The following is a 21,401-nucleotide window of genomic DNA, read 5'->3' on the forward strand; positions in this document are numbered from 1 at the left end:
ACCAGTTCAGAGGCAAATGGAAAGGAGACAGCACAGACAGTAGAGTAGTCAGAGACAGTTTCAAGGACAGGTTGTCAGGGTGGATAAAAATCAAATGATTTAAAAAAAAAAATCAGATTTTTTTAAAATTTAAATTGGATTTTTTTTTATAAAATGCTTTTAGAGGAAAAAAAAATCTAAAAGGTAGTTTTAATTCAGAAACATTATAGCTCAAAGATATATCATGGAATAGGGATTATAAATTCTAATTCTATATTATGAGACAATATATTCATGTAATGTTTAAGAAAAGTTTTTTAAATGAGTTCCAATAGTTCATGGATTAGGGCTCCAATTTTATGGAGTTCCACAGGCTTCTGTTTAGATTATTTAGGTTAATCTTTCTTTCTACCCAATGGGACTCAGTGCTCAGTGTAGAAGATACCATCAGAGATGCTTAATTTTGCAGTTTTCAAACTGTGGATTTGTATCTCCAGAGATAACATGCTTGTTAACAGCAAATGTTTTAAATAAATAAATAAAATAATATAGAGAGGTGATAAATAACAGACCTCAACTCTACTGTCCTTCTGCAAATCTGTTTACATAGAGTCAATCCCTTACCTCTCTCTAAAAGTGCAAAGTTTCCAAGAAGTTCAATGAACGGATTAATGGGGGCGGAATAGATCTGGACAAGGAGAAGAAGTCTGGAGATAAATGTGAGACGCCAGGGACATATGCTTGTTTTGTTAAAATATATATATTTGTTGTTGAAGAAAAAAAATCCAGAATACTTAACGTTGTTTTAGTTAAATAAAACAATTTAAATGTCTGTTTGGTGATGTTCTCCTCTGAATAGAGCATGGCAAGAAAATCCTCCAAATATTAATGATTAACCTGTTGAATTGGAGATAGTTCACCTCCTAATGACTTCATAAATATCTGCTTCAATTACCGTTGGTAAATGAAATAACCAAAAAATCATTCATTTTCTGTTACAGCTGTAAAACTAATTTGAAAAGTTTTCAAAATAAATCACTTTAAAAATGTATAATGTGTACCTTCTAAAAATGAAACCTGCATCTATCTCCGAGTTGTGAAGAATATGTATTAAGGTTATAACAACCAACAAGAATGCACTTTTATGTAGAAAACCATGATTAATTGAGTCTTCCAGACTAGTGATTTAAATCGTAATTTAAATCCAATCCACCCTGCAGGTTGTTGGGGTTTCTGGAGAGGGGAGCTCAGGGTGCATTTTAGAAATCTTCCCTCCCTTCCTTGCAGGGTGCATTATAGCACCAAGCAGACAAGCCTTGAGAAAGTCAGCACATAGGGATAAAAGGTGAGAAGGAGGAAGTCAAAAGGTAGCATACAGGAAGCAAAGTGTGTGAACCCTGAACTCAAAGCAAAGGGGGGGAAAGACCGGTTAGAAAAATGGAAGAAAATTAAAGAAAAAGCCTTTATTCACTACCTAATCACCTGCTTAGTGTCCAGTTTCCATTCAGAGGTTTTCAGCAGCTAAGGAATAGATGAAGAAAGAAAGCAAGATCTAAGGTGTTAGCCAGGGATGGAGTTAAGTGGAACAATGTGCACAATGGAGAGACGAACAATTAATTGAGAAGACTTGAGGGAGATGACCAAAGAATCCATTTTGGAGGAAGAAGAAAAGGAGGAACAGGAGAGGTTCAACAGTAGCAGATTCATAACCTCTAAGATTACAGCATTCTGATGTATGAGAGTGTAACAATACTAAATGAAATGAGATGGTCAAAAAGAGATACTTGATTGAGCAATGTTACAGGAATATAATATGATACAGTGGTTAGGGATACCATCACTCTGCTCCTGTTGGAAAACCATGTTGTACAAGCGCTGCTACAAGCCCAACCTCTAACTTGGAGTGCTCTGCATAGGGTAGAAAAGAAAGACTGGAGAGGTTGAAACAAAAACCAATAATTAGCTAATGAGCTCAAGTTAATGCCTTAATATGATACTGACCAATGACCCACCAAGCGCCATCTACATCAGCAAGGAGGAAAGACAGGAAAGACTGGGGGCCTAGTAGTTTGCTGTATGAAAACAATGGATACTTATTTTCACAGGAACCCATTTTCGGTATCTGAACACACCATTTTCTTTGAATGAAGTGAGATTTTTGTTTTTGTTTTTGTTTGTTTTAAGTGGGATTTGGACAGAGAAGCAGGTCTCTGGATATTTTAATGGGACAAATGCATGTTCTTGCAAGGGCTTTGTATATACTGTTTATAATTAATTGAATGTTTCTACATACATGGAGTAAGTTATTTTGTGTATATTTTAATAGTTTTATTAACTAGCTGAGCATTTATTATATGACAGCAAGTCAGGTGCCAAATGTGGTTATTCTGCATGTCAAAAACACATTCCTGTGTTTTACTGTCCAGATTGTTAAGAGCATTTATATGGTATTATTTATTATTTCTTTCTACCACCTTGGCAGCAATCTCAGAGATGCTTTTTCTGTGTCACAGAAATTATGAGCTAGCCAAGTGGGACTGTTTTTCTGCCAAACCAAGGAAATGGAAGAAAGTTATCAAAAGAAAACTTCACTTGAACTTCCCCTATAGCTTCAGGAAAACTTCTAAGATGAACAGCACAAAAATTGCCTGCCCGCTAATATATCAGTGCGTATAAACTTTTAAAAACATTTATCCACAAACACCACCTTTAACATCTACAAATCAGGCTTTCAACTCATGTTGAAAAAAGCCAACAGATGGCACATTTTCTGTAGGAAGTCTTTTGAGAGGGAAAACATAAGATGAAGCTAATTTTGTAATCCTAAGAGATTTCTCTCTTCCTCTTTCATCCATCTTGAGATCATCCAAAATTTGTGCTTGTTCTCAGATCAGAATTAAATGAATCCATACATGATTCATGTATAAATAAAAGGATTAGGGATGGGATAAGACCTTCTTCTAAATACTAAATTTGAATATCCTGGACACTCGTTCATTCAGATTCTCTTCTGTATAAAATCATGATGCCAAAGAAACAGTTAGACTTTCATGTGTCTTGCAGTACAGGACTAGTGTGCAGCTCAGGACATTTTTAACATAAGACCTCATTCCCCAATTGTTAGGAAGGAAAAATTACTGCTAACTTCAATAGAAATTACTTTGCACACACACCAAAAAACAAAACAAAAACCCAACCCACCAGACTGACCAAATTTCTTTCTAACCCAAATTTATCCTGTCACAACAAAAGCATTTGACCCATTGAATACCAAATATATGCAAGACTGATGTTTTAAATATAATCTGAGTTATCTAAATGCAAATCAATGCATTAAAAACTTAAAGGGCATGACAGTCAAAACAAATTTTACCAAACAAAGAAATATGCCATTTGTCTGAAAACAAACATGGGAAACTTTAGTCCAAAGGGTTAAGTTCTAAGAAAGTTATAGGCACCTAAATGCAAGAATTTTGAAGTTCATCCTTAACCAGAACCATACAACACTAATGTATTTGAGATGTAATGCCCGGTTATATTAAAAATACTAATAAAAACTGGGATAACAATCTTATGAAGGCATAAGACACTAAAATTTACCAGACTCTCTGCACAAGTTGCATTTACATAGAAAGATTAAATCTTTTAGTACTTTTTTTAAAAGAAGATTTGAATGGCTAATATGTGCACATATACAGTAACTATTCATCAAAACTGCTAAGATGTACTAAGCAATATTGAAAGTAGTTCTAGCAACACAGTTCTGGCCCCAATTTTTTGTTTTTAAAGAAGGAGCAGAGTTTCAAACCCTAATATGAAAGCATGTTTTCATTTAAGAGAAATAATGTTTACATGTGGCTTATCCCTGCCTGAACAAAAAAGGGGCTGAAACCCTTCTCTATGTGACAAGAAAAAAAACAGCTTTTAAGTGATTGCCAGAGCTGCCTAGTTTGGAGAAGGAGCTGACAGCTGTGGCCTGTTAGGCTACATGTTTCAGTAGCCTAACAACAGCTATGCTTAAGTAAGGAAGCTATAAAAAGAAGAAGATACTTCCTGAGAGAGAAGGGGAAGAGTGCTCGAATTTCCTCCTAGCTCAGGAGACTCATGACCTCTTCCCACAACGTAAAGCAAGGAGAAACTGGAAAATCAATTTCCTTATACTGACAGGAGGGACCACACTAACTCCCAGAATCAATAAGCACTGATGGCAAGCGGGGTTTCTTCTGCAAGTACTAACACTATCTTTGCTGCACTAGAAAAGCAATTACACAAATCTGATCAATGTCACTTTGCCCAAAGTTTTCCTGACCAATTGTAACAAAAGAACCATTGCTGGAGGTGGAACTGGAAGTGTGTGTGATAGGAAAGATTAAATATAATCTCTGCAAAATCACGAGGAAAAAAAAAAAGAGTCCTCTCTCACTTTGCTTAAGAAAGTCCTCTAAGTTTCACTCCTACTGCTCAAAACAACAGGAAGCTTGACTGAAACTGATCAGATTCTCCATATTGGAGAGGAAGGAAAGACTTTGGACAGCAACAGTGGTACAAGCGCAATCCAGGGAGGGAACCACAAAACAATAGAAGCAAAGAGGAGCCCCATCTCCATTCTAAATACCAATAGGGAAACAGCTGAACCTCCCAATCACACCCACGCAGCAAGAAGAGAGTGAGGAGAACTACTCTTTTCCAGCCCAGCAAAGGAACTTCAAATTGACCACACACTCATACCAAACAAGGCATACACTGAAGATGTGTGCATCTCCTGCAGGATCCAAGCATCGCATGCTGGTGGCAACACCAGCATGCCATTTCCGCCCCTAATTCCTGGCCACCCAAACCTACATGGGAGCAACTACACCGATTTCTTATTCTTATTAGGGTACAGCACCTGATAAACACTATGAGGACTCCTCTCTCTCTCCCCCCACCATAACCTCCCAAAATAACTGTATCTCTGCTACATTTTTCAAGACTGTACTTGAAGCTTCCCTTATTTTCTGGGCATCCATAATAGCACCACATGTCAGCGGCCCTTTCTCTAGCATACTGCTATTCCCAGAAGACTGTGGCGGGCGCCCGACACCCCGCTGCTAAAATGCCAACGAGAAGCAGCAGTGGCAAGAAGCGCTGCCGCCGAAATGCTGCCAAGAAACGGCAACAGTTCTCAGAGGCATGGTGTCCTGAGAGTGCACAAAAATGCCCTGGCAGGCACCATGGCACCCACGGGTACCGCGTTGGGGACCCCCGAGTTATCCTATTGGTGCAGCTCCTTCTCCTAATACGTCTTGTTATGCAACTGCTGATGACATTTTTATTTGCTTAGTTCTTGGAATCTAAAAGTGTTCCATCAGTAACATTCTGTACCAGGGAGTTCCAATGGCAAATACACATTGTGTATGCATTTCCTTTTATAAATTTTAAATCTGCTCTAATAATTTAATTGATTATCCCCCTTATTCTTTTACTATTGCTTAACTTCCATCAGGCTGTTGACTGGGGCTCTCTAATATCTGTCAACATGAACAGAGGAGGTTTTTACACAAGTACCTCAAATTCACAAACATACTTACTTCTCATTACTAACCAATAAGAAAAGTGATAGTCCAGAACCATGTACGCTGAGACCACCCTGACAGACGTTTGTTCAACCTGTTCTTAAAAACCTCCAATGGTGAAGATTCCTCCACCTACCTGGGTAACCTGTTCCACTACTTAAATACCCTTATAGTTAGAAAGATTTCCTAATATCTAGACTAAGTCTCCTTTGCTGCAGATTAAGCCAATAACTTCTTGTGTCCTACATTCAAATGGACACATAGAACAACTGATCACCATCTTCTTTGTAATACCCCTTAACATATATCTTTCTTCAAGTGTGGTGTCCAGAATGGGACAGAACTCTAGCTGAGAGCTCACCAGTGCCAAGAAGAGCAGAACAGTTACCTTCCATGTCTTACATATGACATGCCTGTCACCCCAAAATGACAGTACCTTTTTTCACAACTGCATCACGTTGTTAGCTCATGTTCAATATGTGATTCACTATAATCCCCACATCCTTTTCTGCAGTACTGCTGCCGAGCCAGATATTCCCCATTTTGTAGTTGTGCATTTGATCTTTTTTCTTCCCAAGTGTAGTACTTTGCACTTTTCTTTTCTGAATTTTGTCTTGTTGATTTCAGATCAATTCTTCAATTTATCAAGGTTATTTTGAATGTGTAAGTGCAAGCAACCCCTCCCAGCTTGGAGTCATCCATAATTTTATAAGCATACTCTTCATTCCATATTGCAAGTCATTAATGAAAATACTAAATACAGTTGTACCAGACAGGACAGACTCCTGCAGGATCCCATTAGATATGGTCTCCAGTTGATAGCAAACTATTGATAACTATTCCGAGTATGGTTTTTCAAGCAGCTATACAGCCACCTTACAGTAATTTCATCTCCAATCCACATTTCCCTAGTTTTCTTATGAGAATGCCATAAGGACTGTGTCAAAAGCGTAACCAAAATCATGCTCTATTCCACCTACTGCTTCTTCCCTCTCCATTCCCCACATCTACTAGGCCTGTAACCCTATCATTAAAGGAAATTAGGTTGATTTAGCATGATTTGTTCTTGACAAATCCATGCTGGCTATTACTTTTCAGCCTATTATCCTCTAGGTACTTACAAATTAATTGTTCGATCATTTCTTCCAGTACCTTTTCAGGAACCCAAGTTAGATTGACTGGTCTGTAAATCCCTGGGTCCTCTTTGTTCCTGTTTTTCAAGATAGATACTATGAGTTGTTCAACTACTGAGAGCCTCTCACTGGGAAAAGAAAAACAGCCCAACCATAGAGGAATGGTTCAAAATTACACACACACACACACACACGCTACAGGAAGTTTAATGGAAAAGTTAACACACTAATTATGTACTCAGCAAAATAGGCAGAGGACAGATAAATACATGGTTACCTTTTATTCAATACTCAGGCAAAGTACATTCACTTGCAAAAACCCAGCACATCTGTCCAATTATTTTTTAAATATTAACATTTTATATACATGCCTGGTCTGTTAAATGTGTGTATAGAGATTTCACTCTATTTAATAAAGCCACCAGAAACACCACACGTGTTGTAATGATACTCACTTTGTAATATGGTAATACTCTGGTAAACAGAAAGCACTGATTATATTCCTTTATAATGTCTCTTCAAATAAAAGCTAATTGTTATAAGGATTGCTTTGTTTCTGGTATTTATATGGCAAGATTTTGTAAACTGTTCAAAACTTCCTAAATAAATAGCAGATACTATGTTTGCCCTTCTATAGTCCTCCGTAAGTTCTCAAAGATAATAACTAATGGTTCTGTAAGGACCCGAGAGTGAATTTTGTCAAGCTCTGCTGACTTGAATACATCTAACTTATCAAAAGATTCTTTAAACTCTTCTTTCCCTATTCTGGCATGCATTCCTTCCTCTTACGTTAACACAATTAACCTTTTTAGCAGAGAATGAAGCAGACAGGCACTGAACATCTCACACTTCTTGGTGCTGTCTCACACTTCTTGGTGCTGTCCATTATTAGCTCTCCTTCCCCACTAAGTAGTGGATCTACACTTTGTACGTCTCTCTTGTTCCTAATGTTTGGCAAATCTGTAAATACATTATTAAGATACTGAAAACAGACTATGGGTTACATCAGCAGCAAAAAGGTTAATTTAGAAAGTAAAACTGATTTCCATTAACAAGTACTGAGAACGTTTTCTTCAGAACAAGCTTCAAGATCCTACCCTAGTAAGATTAAGATATGTGATGCCTGACAACTTTTGACAATGAAGTATTTTATATTACGCCCTTATAAAACCCAAATACTATACTGATCATACTCAGTTTTTTGTTCAGCAATATTTTGCTTGTTTGGAAAAAAAAAAAAAAAATCTGTGTTTTCAGTTCACTCATAAAAGCTACCAAAACACAACTTTTGGCAATCCATATGTCTCATAGGAAATTCTTCAATTAGAGCAGTAATTTTTCTAAATTATTTGATTCAAAGTTTGTGGTGCTACCACTTTTGAACTTACAGTGTAGTGATCCATATTCTAACCTTATATTCTGTACTGTTCCTCAAGGCCCATACTGGCTTTGATCTCTTGAGGATTTATATGCTTCTTCTTGTCTCCATTATGAGACTATAACCTGGGCATTCATTTCTATAGAGATAACACTCTGATTGAGCCTTTTCTGAATGCCAGTGTGGCTAGTGCTTCAATAGTATACCATCAAGGTGGCAAGTTTCATGATCTCAAACCTTTGCTCCTCAAACTAATACACACTAGAATAACATTTCAAAGAAAATTTGTTCACTACTTATCACAAACCCGGCAGTAAATCATTCAGGGTCTGTACACTATGACAGGAGATTATGTGCATGTACTGCTTTGTTTACCAGGATTCTTAAAATTATTAGTCAATTCCTTTATTCTTCTATCACATCAGTTTTTCCATAATATTTCAAATTGATTTTAAATATTATTTTTTAAAAGATCTCACTTAGCCCTCCTCTTCTATTCCTTGAACGCTGGTTCATTATAAAACAGACAGGACGAAGGATAATGCTCATTTTTCTGTTTGGGATATCAATTGATGCAAAAGAAAAATGGAATCTTGATCTTCCAATGTTGAATAAAGCTAAATCGTTTATTGTTTTCAAGTGTAAGTTTGTAATTTATTGTGTATGTTTTTAATTATTGACTGGAGATGCAAACACTTAACATAAGCTTGCTACAAGAAATTTTGACAAGGGGTACAGACTGAAGCATGTTTCACAGAGGCGGGCCAGTTTCTCTGTTGAGATGACAGAGGCATCAAACTTGTGGCTACTTTAAAGACTTCACTCAGCAGACAAACTGAAAGTAGCTTCTACAGACACACAAAGCAGGTTATAGATTCTAAGGCCATTATGCAAGGTCCTTTTAACCTGATTAAGAACTCTTTATGAAGAAGTTTAAATAGATAGACTTAAGAAAAGACTTCTGTATTTTTCAGTTAGTAGCCATTTCTTAAGTAGGCACCACGAGAGAGCATGCGTTTAAAAAAAAAAAAAAAAAAAAAAAAAATCAGTTATGGGGGCAATTAGCCCTTTGGCTTTCTATCTAGGTATCTTTAATATGACCACCATCTGATGCTTTACACCTCCCTATGCATATAATTTTTCGCTTTCCTCCCATCCCGCCAATGTTTGCAATGGGAGGAATTACACCAAATAGCTACAGTTTGTTATACAGAAGTCGAAGTTCAATTGATTTTTAGTACCAAACATCACCTTATGTTAAGTTAAAGAAAGGGTAGTTGAAGTGTAGGGGGCAAAAAACAACAGAAACAGGACAACCACCTGTTGGGGAAACCTTGTAACTTTACACTCTTTTAACCACCTATATAGTTTATTGCTTAGTTTCATATTATGTCAAATACCAGTGCTTATATGTCAACTGTGCTCCAAGGCTAAGGAATTCTGCCCAACATTAGAAAGCTTTGAAATACGTATAAGCTAACATTTTACATTTCCAGATCTTTTAGCCAGTTAAAGTAAGTACAAAATACACTGCTACGAAATGTTCAGGCAGATGCTTTAAAATGTCTACATTCAATGTTATGGCCCATTACAGCATGGCCTGTCTAAATAACTCCCATACAACTTTGTTATTTTTAATCACTAAAAAAAACACAACCACAGAAGACTTACTTTTGGTGCAATACAGTTAACAGTTATTTGTTTATGGCAAAGAGAAAACGTATTTAAAATATTTATTCTTTTATTGAATACTCTTATTATATTTTTCCCTTCATAGTAAGAGGTAGCTTTTTATATACAGTATAGAAACACTGATTTTTTAAGCCTAACATTGAAATTGACATTTATCAGGTAAGATATTTGATGGTGAGCACACTGATGCACATTGTACGCATTAATTTATCGTCAACAGGCACAGGGTATTGAGATGTGCAAGACATCTGCACTCCATAATTCTTGGGTCTCTCAGTACTTTGTCTGCCCTTTTTGTTTTGAGTATGCAGGGTATAGAATAGGTACACATGACACAAAGCCCAGCATTCAGTTTGCAATTGCATGCCACCTATCCTATCTTAAAATTTCTCATATACATATATTATAGCTCCCCTTTAAAAAAAAAAAAAAAGTAAAGTTTCCCTACGTTAATAGGGTAAAGTCTATATGCTTATTTCAAAAGGGTCACTATCAACTTGAAATCTAGTCAGCCAAACAAAACGTTAAAAGTAGTTTAAAATTTTTACTATCACATTTTCCCATTTTTATTATTTTCTCAATTTTTGTCAAATGCACAAAGTAATCGGAAAGAAAAATAATTGATATTTGTATAATTATACTTTATCTTAGGTGCTACTTGTAATAACTATAGATTAAAAAAAGTGAAAGAAGTATGATTTTGAAGTTAACACTATTTCTGAGGACTGAAGGGGCGTTTCTTACATTTCAATACACTTTTCTTCTGTTTTCTTTCTGTTGTCAATCACAAAGGCCTCCCAACTATTCATTTTCTACTTTAAACTATAAAATTAAACCCACCCATTCACAATTTGCTAGATATGTACATTTTTTAATTTGGTTCTCCTCCCCATTTGGCCATTCATCCTTGGGTGCCATATTTCACCTTCTCTTCGCCAACTATACAGTAGAGATGTCAAGCTTTCTTCGGTGAGGACACACATAGGCTTCAAAGCCACTCCACTGACAAGAAAATAAGATGTTTGTTAGAAAACTAGATTGCTTATCCACTTTATTCTGCCTAAATATGTCTATTCTTCATTGGTCAAAAGGTAAAAGACACCTATACATTCAGATCTCTTACACAGGTGAACATACACCAGCCACACAGCCATCTCATTTGTCTTAGCTTGTTATTCCTTACAAAAATGTAATGAAGTTAAAAGATTTAAATAGGCACAGGATAGTACAGTGATGAGTGTGGCACAAAAACTTAGACAAATACACAAACAGTCAAATTTTCTATTGAATACCAAATTTATTCCATTAGAGAGGCTTCTTGAATATCAGGGTATGCATATTGCTTACATTGGCACCAGCTAAGAAGCGTTCCACAGTGCAGTCCTCAGCTCTTCTGGGGATTTGAGTTTTTTCCCTATAAGAAGTCAGATGCTTTACAGAGTTCTGTAGAGGAAATGCCTGCAATTTGCGTAAGTTTGCAAGTCTTTAATATTTATACTTTAAATTTAAAATTCTGTTGTGCAATTATGTAAGCATCAGAAAGAAGTAATGACTGGAGATGGCAGGGCTGCTATAATATTTACAGCAGACACAACTTCTCCAGCAATCCGACCGAGACAGGTGGAGCCTTTTGCCTCTATAGAGTACCAGTAAGGTATTTTTACTTGAGCACAAGGATCCACACACATCAGATTGCAGGACTGAGGCCTAGATTTGGATACATATTAATACTAGAGGCATGAAAGAAACACAATATATTCAAAGAAAAAGTGAGAAGTGAATGAGCCAGAAACAATGGGACATAGTAACAGCTCTCTCTTTCAGGCCTGCACTGTTTTGTTGAATGCATAATTTTAGAACTCAGTAAGCCTTTTTAACCAAGATACATCATAGCCCCTTTTAAGTTCCCAGCCTAAAATAATTAAACCCCATGTCTTAGAAGCCAGAGTCTCGCAGGCCTAACACAATTTTTAAGGTAATTATTCTGATATTTGAAATACCAAGACAAAGAGACTTTACGTGCTTGTAAAGATATTAAACACGATCATATTTCATTTTCTGTAACATCATTCCTGTTGGATTCTTAGTTATTTGAGAGTAGTTTAAATATAGTTATATTTTTAATGTGACTAATTTCAATCCTAAAAAACTACTATGAACTAGTCAGTATTAGTACTTCCCCTACACTCCAATTACTGGAAATAAAACGGTACTTATATCTTTTTGACATTTCCATTTAATTAAGGTATTGGATAAATTTATGTTTTATTAACCTGCCAATATTTGCATATTTCTAAGAGAATGTAATGGTGGCAGTGAATGTTTATTCCCATATTCTTAACAAGAAATAACTTATTTCTACCCAAGAGGTGCAGACTATTTAATTATCTGTTAAATAATAGTTAAATAATTAACTATTATTTAAATATCACCTAAAAAATTTCATCAACACTCCTTGTGGCTCTACACTAGCACATAAATCCAACATAAGTCACATTTTAGTTTTTAGTGCGTATTTGAGCACCGACTAGTACTGCTCCAAAGCAGTTTTATTCACCAAGCACATCCAACAGGTCAAATAATTTCATTAAATGGCACTGGAGAGTTTATTCAGGTACATTTGTTCTGTTTCCAAGGCACTACCACAATAAATAATAATTTCAACAATAAGTTTATAAAGATTCCACTACAACAGTATTTAGATACTGGAGAAGAGCAAATTTATTTGATCAGATTTAAATATTTCCCACATTTAAGGGACCTTTACTAAGCACAACGATACATGAACTACCAGCAAGTTGATCTTGCAAAATCCATACAAACACTTCATAGGTAACTTACACTATGGGGCTGCTGTCTTAGGTTTGAAAAGATTCAATCTCTCTTTCATAAGAGATTCTGTTTATTCAGCATAGGCAGCATTCAATCTTAAATTTAAGAATAATTATAAACCAATTTTAATGCACAAAGCAATAGGAAAATATTCAAGAAACAGGCAGTGGCTTAGACCTGCCTCATGTTTGTCTAACTGGTCTGTTAGCAAATAAATCCTTAAATCTGTTTTAATACAATATCTATTTACTGCTCCTATACTTTTGATTGTATTTGCCCCTCCATTTAGCAGACATATTTTGAAAGAACCAAGTATAAATACGCTCAAGAAATGTGAATTCCCTCCCCCACTCCCAGAGCTATAACCCACAACGGATGAGCTATAACTATGGCCTTGGAAATACAAGTTCCACTGCCCCTTTTAACACACAAATATCAATTCAAATTACGAGAGACCTATCCTCTTATACTTAATAAAGACCGAGCCAATGAGCATGTAAGTCTTGGCAGTAACATTTTATTTCCTCGTCTCTAATAGGGATCGCCATCGCCTCCCATACAGATCCGGAATGAACCGCAGCAGGGGTAAGTATAAGGATCATCACACCAGTCTTTGGTGGAGGAATAAATCAAACATGGCTTCCCCCTCCATACATTTCCAGAGTTACTCTCTCACTCCTGCTGCCATGGAATCCTAGTTCTACCCACAGGGAAGGCAGCAGTAGCAGCCCTCAGATGACTACACCACACACGATCAGTGCAATGGGGGGGGGGGTAGATTTATACCCACCACCACCGTTTAACGAGGTATTTTAAAAGCCTCGAGTAGATCTTTCTCCCATTTGTGTGTGCGTGTATAAATATTGCACTGATTGATTTTCACCCTGGCAAAGGAGGTGACACCGACAGGCGTCTTACCCCATCCCGTCACATTTTCTCTCGCCTCCTGCAGCAGCGATGAAGAGATGGGGTGCGGGGCGGGGGGGGGGAAGGGGGAACTAGAAAAAGAATGAAGCAGCAACAGCCGGGACTCCAGCCTCGGCATTGCCCCTTTCCGCTCCTCCAACACCCAAGAATCAGAGGCCCAGCTCACACCAGTAATCCCGCTGCAGCCTGCGGCGGGAGGATGGGCAGGCACTGGGGGGGGAAGCCGGGGGGTGCGCGCAGGGGGCCCCGAGAGCCGCCCGGAGGCGGGAGCTGAGCGAAGGGGACCGGGGGAGGTTAGGGGAGCCTCCCCCTCAGCCCAGGAGGAGGCTGGGAGAGCCGGCTAAGCGGGGGAAAGCTGGGCTCTCCCGAGACCGGGAGACCAGGGGGATAACGCCGTCGGGTGATGGAGAAGCTGGGGGCCGGGCCACCGCACCCCCCCCTCGCCTCAGCGCCGCGGGCCACCCCCGCTGCCAGCCGCTCCCCCTCCCTCCCAACGGCAGCGCACGGGGCCAGGGCACAGCATCCCTGCGAGCAAGCGAGGCAGCCTCGCCGCCGCTCCCGCCTCCAGCCGGGGCCTGCCATAGCGTGCCCGGGGGCCTCCCCCCGCCCCAGGGACACCGGCCGGGCTCGGCCCGCTGACCTGCGCTCTGGCGCATCCTCTCGCACAGGAGCCGGGCGAGGAGAGAGGCGGCGGCTCGATGCCCGCGAACAGGCGGCAGCCGAGAAGACGCGGCGGCAGTAACGGCGGCGGCGGCGACGGCGGCAGCTCCGGGAATCCTGCGCGGCGGCCCCGCCCCCTCCTCCGGCCAGAACCAGCGCGAAAAATCCCCGCCGCTGATTGGATGCCGCCGCCGCGCGGCCCTTGGAGCGGCTGTTTCAAATCCCTCCGCACGGAACCGCCCGCATACGCGGCCCAGCGGCCGGGAGCGGAGTCAGGCTCTGCCTCGGGCCGCTAGCCCCTGCGACAGGCGGTAACGGGACCTTGCTTGCAAACGGCGGGGGCCTGGAGGATGGATGGGGAAGCTGCCGCAGGGCACCCCTGAGTGCGGGGGGGGACGGGACTCCCGAGAACCGGGGAGGGGCGGTGTCTTGCCTACCTCATGAGTCACGGCTCAACAGACCTGAGGAGCTGCCCCCGTGAAGCCCCCCGCCCGCCAAAGGCGGAGCGACTCCCCTCAGCACCCCCTAACCGCACTTCCTGCGCCCTCAAACCGCGCTAAAGGGTGGCCCCAGGCGCGGCCGTCCCTGTCCAGGCTGGGCCTGTGCGCGGCGGCTGCGCTGAGTCCCACACGCTGTTCCCTCGCTGCTGCGGGCTGGAGAGAGTCTTTCCCCTCTTACATGTTCCTGGAGCTACCCACGGCTCAGCCTGCCAGGGCAGATGCTCTGGCTCCCTCCCTACTTTTTCCTCCTTTTCTGGCTCCTCTTGTAGAGCAGTAGTTTTAAACACTCGGCTGCCTCTCACCCTTGGTTATAAATTCACTCCCTTTCATACCTGCGGCCTTGCCTTTCCCAGGCATTTAGACATCAGTCTACAGCTATGGAGGATTTGGGTGTAAACAGTAAGTAGAAGGCATCGTGTCCATCAGAATCTTAACCTTAACGCTACCTTTTTGTCTTTGTCTAGACTAGGATTTAAAGGTGGGGTTTTATGTGTTAGTTATTCTGTCCCTGTGCTTTAACTTGACCAATTTTAACACCTTAAAGAGAGCATGGATTGGCCTGGAGTCTCCCGCAATCAGCATCAGTCTCCCAGTGACTATTAAAAGCAATCAGGTAGATTTTAATAGGATATTTAGAAAATGACTGTCATGGGAGGGGAAATCTCCCAGAATACCTTCAGTCAGAGTTGCAAACCCTACTTCCCTACCTTAGACTTTTAAAACATATTGGCTAAGGGCTAACATCACCTTTTAAATCCTAGTGTGGACAAGGCCTAACAGTCACAATAACTGCAAAGTGTGAATGAACCCCCAGCGTTCATGACAGTTTCTTTTGAGAATGGTACACAAAAATAGTATTACCCAACTTTTATTCCTACAAAGATTAGAAACATTCTGGCCTTCTGTACAACTAATTTAAAAAAATTCAAGTTTCAGAGTAGCAGCCATGTTAATCTGTATTTGCAAAAAGAAAAGGAGTACTTGTGGCACCTTAGAGACTAACAAATTTATTAGAGCATAAGCTTTTGTGAGCTACATCCGTTGAAGTGAGCTGTAGCTCACGAAAGCTTATGCTCTAAATTTGTTAATCTCTAAGGTGCCACAAGTACTCCTTTTTAAAAAAATCCAAGACATTTTAGCCACTCATGACTATCTAAAATGTCTCCATATGGCTTATCACAGTACTAAATAAGCACATCCGGCTTTTTTTTCCTTCTTTCCTGGGGGTACAAAATAATTCTACCTCTAACTTGAGAAATATAATTGGAAACAAAGCTAATCTTGATACCAGATCATAAATATGTCCATTACCTCAAAATGAGAACGAATGTTGTAATAAACCATCAACTTGATGATGCAGAGCACAATGCTTGTTCATCCCAGGTCAAAATTTTCAAACTTTGGTTGCCTGAGTTTAGACACCTAAATAAAAGCAACATGAAATTCAAAGGTGCTGAGGGCCCACAGCTCCTATTTAACTCAGTGGGAATTGTAAGTAAAATTTTGCACAAATTTATATTTAAAAGGTCATACGCAACTCCCATTAAAAACAAAGAAAAAACTTGACAGGGAAAAAAAATTGTAAGAACCACACTACAGGAATAACTAGCTGCAATTCTGTGGCCTGTGTTATACAGAAGGTCAGACTAGATTGGGGTTCTCAGCCTTTTTTGAATCACACCCCACTCCCTATTTATTTAAGTATGAGGCGCTGCTGCCTCCTCATAAAATGGGTCTTCCCAGTGTAATCAAGATGGAACTGGACTCATTAAAACATTGATTCCAATAAAAGGGATTCTACTTTAAATAAATCAGTCTTGCTGATACTGCTGTCTAGCTGTGACTAGGGTAGAAATCTTTTAAAAGTGCATACCTTAATAGCCACAAAGTTTTCAGGACAATATTTCTCAATTTCAGCATTGAAGAGTGTGAACAGGCATTGCAACCCTTGTGCCAGGTCACAATACCACTCACTCAAGTTAGCCCAGCTGCCACCTCCCTCATGTTGGCAAGGCAGCTGTGCCAAATTGGAATGAGTGATATTGTGATCCTGTGAATGAGTGAGAAGGCTTGCTAATGCACCCTAGAAAGTTTGATGCATTTCTTCCCTCAGCTGAGAACTGCTGGACTAAATGATCTAATGGTCCTTTTTGGCCTTAAAATCTATGACTGATGCAAGTTTGGATTAGTTTTTCAAGTAGAAACAAATCCAGATGCAAAGTTATAACATTAAGCACCTTTGTAGGTCTTTTCAGAATTGGGGCCTTAATGTTTGCTAGTCAAGGAGAATCTACCTCTTAATAGTCTGAACTGGATGTTAAGGCTGGTGTCAGTGCTTTATATCAGTGTTTCTCAACCTATGGGTCATGATCCAAAAGTGGGTCACAAGAATGTATAAAAGGGTTGCAACCAAACTTTAAAAAGAGATCATATTTTTCATACACTTTTTTTTAAAATAGATGCTGCTTGTGCTTCACTGAATGTTAACACTATGCATACCAATGAAGTTATTTGAATACGCAGGAGCTGCCAATTAACCAATCAAATGCAATGCACAAAGAATTATGGGAAAGATTGCACTGGGAAGCCAGGGTCTCACATCCCTGCCCTGCAGCTGACTGCCTCAGAAATGGATGTAGCAGGGATTTGGCCCACCTGCCTATTTCTGTCATGTGCGTGGCGGCCTCTCCTGGCATCCAGTTGCCTTACAAGCCGACTACTGCTCTTGTCAGAGGACATGTGGTGCCTCTGGGCGGGAAGCAGGTGAGAGAGAAGGATGGAAATCTGCAGGCAAGGAAGGCAAGAGGGAGCTGCCAGGGTTTCCTGCCCAGCCCCTGCACTGTCCCCAGATGCTGCTGGGCAACTTTCAGCACCCTGGGTTCAGCACCTGGCCTTGGGCTGCAGCAGCCCTGAGAGGGAGGCTGCCCCCAAGCAGCTCCTTCCTGACCTGGGGCAGCTGGTAAGCACTTCAGGGTAGGAAGGGGGATTATTCCTGCCCTGAAAAGCAGAGTCCCGAAGGGCTAGAGTCCCAGAGGAGCTGAGTAAAGGGGAAAGTCTCTGCAGGGCGCCTTTGCAGCCTGTGCACCTGGCCCTCTGGTGCCCTTCATGTGCCCATGCAAACTTCACCTGGAACACTGGGTGCTCGTGGTGGGGCCGAAGCTGCCAATGCACATGCTAGCAGAATCACTGGGCTCTCTTGGGGGCTGAGCAAGGCTTGCTACAAAGCTGGGGGGTTGGCACACCACATTTGGCCTTTCCTGAAAAGTTGGCAAAGTTGGACAGCTCAGGGACAGCCAGGCACAGTACCCCAAATAGAACTGGATGCAGAGGTGGAGGCTCTGGGTCTGTGCTCTGCTGCGGGGAGGATGCACAGAGCACCAAACCATAGGTGAGGAAGTAAATGGGGGATAGGTTACAGCGATTGCAAGGTTCATGACAGAGCTAAGGCTGCGTATACAAAGCAGCAGGTAGGAGGGGATGCTGCTGCTGCATAATGGGTAATAAGGATGCTGGAGCCAAAACAGTTGCATATTTTCTACTTAAGCTATTCACTGGTAAGGCCTGACCATCCATGATTACAAATGGGTCCTGGTCCAAAAAAAGGTTGAGAACCACTAGTTTATATAACTCTTAACTTTGTATTTCCATAGCTTTTAATGTTTGTGGGAGGTTTTAAAGATGTGTTTAAGGGTACATCTTCACTTGAAATGCATTTAGCAGTTAAGTGGTTAGCACTTAAAACTTTAAGTGCTAATTGCTTAGTAATGGTAACTTTAATCAAGTGATTAAAGTTTTAAATCACCCAACAATTAAAGCTTTAATTTCAAAGTGGCTGGAGGAGTTCTGTCCATAAGGATGAAATTTTTTTAAATGACTTTTCTGTCAAAACTACCCTATGCTCAATGTATAGAGCCCTGCCTACAAGCATGAAATTTGGAGTTCTTAAACATTTCCTGTGCTGAGAAAAAAGTGGCCAAAGAAACATGACACTGTTGTAAAATTTTAATATAGCTAAATTCAGATTAAGTACCACCTGAAAGGGTTTGTTAGTTAGTAATTTTCAGGATCTCCTAGCATATATTAATAGCATGTTTTCAGTCAAATAACTTCCAATTAAAATTAGTACAGCTGAGTAGAAAGTAGGACTTAAAATGGAAGTCTGAATGCAACCCTAACAAAACTGCCATGCTCCCAATCTGTGTATTTACACATAGAATTTCCTCATCTCTTTTCTTGTGTCTTCAGTTTTGTACAATGTTACATGGAAATATAAAACTCCCAAATGATATTATTTTTCAAGAGATGAAACACACTGGTGATTCCCACAGGAAAACACTGAAGTGGGAAAACTAGGTTACTTACCAGTAACTGGAGTTCTACAAATAAATTGCCTACCTACTCTTGGGGGCAAATTCTGTGCTCAGTTACACTAATAAGTTGCAGACATAGACCTAGATTTATATTAAAGAGAATCACATTTTTATTCTGCATGTATTAAAATGTACAAGATTAGTCAGTGATTCACCTTTTTTTCTTCCCCCCCTCTTCTGTCAGTAGTCTAAGATTTGGTGAAAGGATTTTACTTTCATGAGATAAGCTCAAGACGACAAAGAGATCATACTTATAACAAAAATGTTGCATGCACTTACTTATTCAAATCATAGGCCTTGTGTACATTAGAGAAATTTGCACCAGTGTTAATTACATCTGTATAGTTTGGCTGTAATCTGGTTATATGAGTAAACTGCACCATGGAAGCCCCACTTAACAGCTGTGTAATGTGTCTACATAGGTGTAGTTAACACTGGTGCAAATTTCTCTAATGTAGATTAGATAATGTATAATCCATTTGCCTAATAAATGAATGCAACAAATTGTTAAAAGTTTAGTTTATACCATACAAGCAAATACATCCATTTCTCTACACAGTAGATGTTCAGCCCGATTCTCCACTGCCATCTGCCTTGTATAGTCATTTACACTTGTGCAAAATGAGCTAAAAGGAATTTTGAACTCACTTTGCACAGCTTTAAATCACTACACAGAGCAATGCAGAAGAGGCTCTTGGTATTGTCAATCAAATCTGATGCATGGTATACATGTTTTTCCAATGGTGGGGTTAAAATACTTGAAGCAAAAGGCCCCTGATCTGTTTTCAGTAGTTGCAAGTTCTTGTAGTTTCCAGACCAGAGCTCTGTGTTTTCATTCGCATTTGTTATGATTCTGAATTAACCAACCTTTTTTTTTTGTAAACAGGTTGATGTTCTGGTGGCATAACAGATCATTGGAACTAAATGGTTTCTGACTTGAGTAGGCAATAGCATTCATTTGCTAATTACTCTTTTGTTTGTTAGTATCTGCTGTTTCCTTACTTTCAGTTTTATGGTTATACTGCATGAAGACAGTGAGGCTAGGTATTCCTTTGTTCAATTGAAGTAACAGATTTAAACAAATGTAATGATTTGCGTATTTTTCTGGAAACATTAAAAAAAATAAATTGGTCTATGCTATGGGCAGTGTAGAGTTTCACTGCCACAGTGAGACCACTAGAAGAAATAGTATATACACTGCACCATCCCTTACAAAGGTGCAGAGGGAGTGGGTGAGGCCATGGTACACTTCGGGATAATTTCATGCAGTGTTAAGTCACCATATGACAGCCAGAGAAATGCCACTAGTGTAAGACCTCACTTCACTCAGCCAGAAATCCCTCAATATGTTTCCTTCTTAGGAGGATGTCTTGGCAGGCATTTTCAAGTGAATCCACTATGTTTGGGTGCTTAAATATTTGGGGGCCCAATTTGAGATGCCTATGGCCTGTTCTGCAGGGGTACCAAGCCCCTGCATAACCAGTTGACTTTAATGGGAGCTGTGGATACCCATCACATCTGGCTCAAGATATCTTAAATTAGGCACCCAAAGTGGAAGGACAGACATTTGAGAATGTAGGCCAAACTGTAGAAAGGTCCTCTGACTTTTTCCCCTCTTGCAGTGACTACTGAATAAAGTAGGGTTCCCCCCACCCCCAATGTTACTATCGCCATCTTCACCCTAGATATGTTTTTAAATCCTCTGAACTATATTGGTTTGTTTCAATGACAGTAGGTATGCCATAGCCTGTTCTTTGCAAATCACTGCAGGCATATTGCCAGCCATCCTTGTCTGGTAATTAGGATTTTAGCACTCAGTCATAGGTGGCTACTAATCTGCCTCCAGTCAGTTAGAGAGACACTGCGGAGTGTTGTATCTGTGTCAGTCCCAGGAATTAGAGAGAGATCCTGGGACTGACATGCACAGCTACAACAAAACTGCAGTGAGTTAGCCAGTCAGGTTATGCTACTGGTCACTCTGTAAGAGGCTGCAGGAATGACCCGCAGGCACCTATTATGATAAGCTTCAGAGGGGTAGCTGTGTTAGTCTGGATCTGTAAAAGCAGCAGAGTCCTGTGGCACTTTATAGACTAACAGATGTATTGGAGCATGAGCTTTTGTGAGTGAATACCCACTGTCAGATGCATGATAGTTGTGTTGGTAACTCCAAATCTACAGCCATGTGGTATAAATACATCACTACAAAAAAAATTGCCTTTCTGACCCCCATTTACCGAGCAGCAGAATTACTGTCAAAGTTAAGAATGTACTCAATAGAAAAAAAGTTTCAGAGTGGTAGCCATGTTAGTCTGTATCAGCAAAAAAAAAAAAGTGCTTACCACATGTACTCCTTGTTCTTTCAATAGAGAGAAAGT

General features: G+C 40.1%; 1 protein-coding gene across 8 annotated transcripts in view; it reads right to left on the reverse strand.

The window, feature by feature from the left end:
• NSD2 (nuclear receptor binding SET domain protein 2) overlaps window positions 1-14,344 on the reverse strand; it is a 151,983-nt gene extending 137,639 nt beyond the window's left edge. For 2 of the 8 annotated variants that reach the window (XM_038400406.2, XM_043512595.1), the window contains exon 1: window positions 14,137-14,344. The gene's annotated coding sequence lies outside the window, so the exon portion shown is untranslated. Of the gene's footprint in view, window positions 1-10,577; window positions 10,740-13,487; window positions 13,662-14,136 lie in introns of those variants that run through there. The other 6 variants (XM_043512593.1, XM_043512592.1, XM_043512596.1 and 3 more) reach the window with 6 other exon arrangements.
• Between the last annotated feature and the right edge of the window lie 7,057 nt (window positions 14,345-21,401).

The sequence above is a fragment of the Dermochelys coriacea genome, chromosome 4 (assembly GCF_009764565.3).
Source record: "Dermochelys coriacea isolate rDerCor1 chromosome 4, rDerCor1.pri.v4, whole genome shotgun sequence".
In the NCBI taxonomy this organism is placed as follows: Eukaryota; Metazoa; Chordata; order Testudines; family Dermochelyidae; genus Dermochelys; species Dermochelys coriacea.